We start from the raw sequence: 2,995 nt of genomic DNA on the forward strand, positions 1-2,995 counted from the left end.
GGTCAGCCTAAAACATGCCAGGCACAAGTACTCCAGATCCAACTGGCTGGAGGACTGAAGAATGGAATAAGGGTATAAACAGACACTGTTAAGGATGCTTGTCCTTCTATCTGTCTCTTTTTTTTTTTTGTCTCTCACTTTTACATTTGCATGCATGTGCCCTATCACAAAAAAAGGAGAAAAATTTAATGATTAAACATAGCATGTTCACATTGAAAAAAAATGATAAGTTTAGTTCTTAGATCTACAATATAATCAAAATGAGAAAAGATCTTTACATAAAAGGATAAAGAGTGAGAATGTTTTGATGACAGTTTAAAGAATAATGTTTCATACAATTTCCTAATGCAATGTAAAATTGGTAGGATTTCATATCCACTTTCTTATTTTGATACTTCTACATAGACCAATTATTCACAAATTAATTGTTCTGTGCTTCTCTGTACGTGTTAGTATCAAACACAATGGGCCATGTCCACGTGCCTTGCATTTTCATTTCAAGTTGCAGGCCCAAACCAGGAATGGTTTTGTGAGATTTTCCTACACTGGAAAAGTAAATGAAATGTGTTTATGTTTTTTTACAGCTAAATTTCATAAGAACTAGAATACATTTAACATCAGAGTCACTGAAGGTTTTCAGGACCAGCCTTCTGCATGAAAGCCGCTGAAGATAAAACTCCCTTCCTTCTAGCAAGCTCCTCAGCTGATTATTGTATTCTTATCTCTCATCTACTCATTTCTTCTAATTAAATTGATTAAGTGTCACTCATAAATTTTCTGAGTTAGTACATAAGGGCGTATGAAAAAGAGGTAGCGTGTTTTCTGTTTAAAACTCATGGTGTGTATGTTGTGGCAAGAAAGAAAGACAGAGAGAATATTTGAAAATAGTGTAATTAAATCAATATCTCATCAATTATGAAATTTTCATTTTTCCTTACCAATTTAACACAATGAAAAAAACTTAAGTTTTTAAGTGTATGGAAATCTTTATATTAAATCATTATGTGACTTTATCCATTCATATGATGTTGGAATTACCATAATAAGAAATCGGATAATCTAAGGTTTAAAAAATAATAATGAAATATATCACTGGCTGCTTGAACCAGATTCCTGGCTTCTTGCTTTCTTTCTCCGACAGCATGAGCTTCACCACTTGCTCCACCACCTTCTCCACCAACTACCGGTTCCTGGGGTCGGTCCAGGCACCCAGCCACGGGGTCCGGCCGGCCAGCAGCGCCGCCAGCGTCTATGCAGGCGCCAGTGGCTCAGGCTCCCAGGGATCTCGGTTTCCCGCACCAGCACTATCTGGGGAGGCTGGGGGGCCGGGGGCCTGGCGGCGGGGATGGCTGGGGGTTTGGCGGGAATGGGGAGCATCCAGGGCGAGAAGGAGACCATGCAAGACCTGAACAACCTCCTGGCCTCCTACCTGGACAGAGTGAGGAACCTGGAAACTGATAACCGGAGGCTGGAGAGCAAAATTCGGGAACACCTGGAGAAGAAGGGGCCCCAGGTCAGAGACTGGGGGCATTACTTCAAGACCATCCAGGAGCTGAGGGCACAGATCTTTGCAAACTCTGTGGACAATGCCTGTCTTGCTGCTGATGACTTTAGAGTCAAGTATGCAACAGAGCTGGCCATGTGTCAGTCTGTGGAGAGTGACATCCACAGACTCCGCAAGGTCATTGATGACACCAATGTCACTCGGCTGCAGCTAGAGACAGAGATCGAGGCTCTGAAGGAGGAGCTGATCTTCATGAAGAAGAACCATGAGGAGGAAGTCAATGGCCTACAAGCCCAGATTGCCAGCTCTGGGTTGACTGTGGAAGTGGATGCTCCCAAATCTCAAGACCTCAGCAAGATCATGCAGACATCCGGGCCCAATATGATGAGCTGGCTCAGAACTGAGAGGAGCTGGACAAATACTGGTCCCAACAGACTGAGGGGAGCACCACAGTGGTCACCACACAGTCTACCGAGGTCGGAGCTGCAGAATTGACACGCATGGAGCTGAGACGCACAGCCCAGTCCTTGGAGATTGACCTGGACTCCATGAGAAACCTGAAGGCGAGCTTGGAGAACAGCCTGAGGGAGGTGGAGGCCCGCTATGCCATGTAGATGGAGCAGCTCAATGGGGTCCTGCTGCACCTGGAGTCAGAGCTGGCACAGACCAGGACAGAGAGGCAGCGCCAGACCCAGGAGTACGGGGCCCTGGTGAACATCAAGGTCAAGCTGGAGCCTGAGATTGCCACCTACCATTGCTTGCTGGAAGACGGTGAAGACTTCAGTCTTACTGATGCCCTCGACAGCACCAACTCCATGCAGACCATCCAGAAGACCACCACCCCCAAGATAGTAGATGGCAAGGTGGTGTCTGAGACCAACGATACCAAGGTTTTGAGGCATTGGGACAGCAGAAACAGGGTACCCTTGGGAAGCAATGGGCCAATAAAAAATGCAGAGGTCATTACATGTCAAAAAAAAAAAGAAAGAAAGAAATATATCACTAAAAATAAGCATTGCTATTGTTATTAAACAGGTCAGACAATTCTAGATGGTAAATAGTCAGTGAAAACTTAGAAAACATTTTCGGTGATATTAATATTACATTAAAGAGTAGACAGTAAGGCCCTAGTATGTCATGTGAAATGACATGTAGTTTTTCACAACTAAGCTTTTAGTCTGTTAGAATTAGAACAAACTACAGTGAACAAAGCATAGCCACTTCTTTTTTTCCTCTGAAAACTCCACATGAGCTCGATTTTTCTGAGGCATGAAAGTGAGGAAAAGGTTTGCCTGCTGGAGGTTGGGGGTTTTTTGATGTCAGATCACTCCACATGACATCACATTATATGTAGAACATAACGTGAGACTTCACAACATCCACATTAAACACCATGAGAAAGTCCTATTGTCTAGTTTATGCACTATTTCTCAATGACAGTTACTTTAACTGTAGTTTGTATGCACTGTCAGTGGTCAAAAAAAAAAATAG

The 2,995-nt window shown here is 43.5% G+C and overlaps 1 pseudogene; it reads left to right on the forward strand.

Moving 5' to 3' along the window:
* Window positions 1-1,142: 1,142 nt before the first annotated feature.
* LOC102483906 (keratin, type I cytoskeletal 18 pseudogene) lies at window positions 1,143-2,535 on the forward strand (annotated as a pseudogene).
* The last annotated feature ends 460 nt before the right edge of the window (window positions 2,536-2,995 follow it).

This window comes from Tupaia chinensis, unplaced genomic scaffold, assembly GCF_000334495.1.
Source record: "Tupaia chinensis unplaced genomic scaffold, TupChi_1.0 Scaffold000290_1, whole genome shotgun sequence".
Classification (NCBI taxonomy): domain Eukaryota; kingdom Metazoa; phylum Chordata; class Mammalia; order Scandentia; family Tupaiidae; genus Tupaia; species Tupaia belangeri.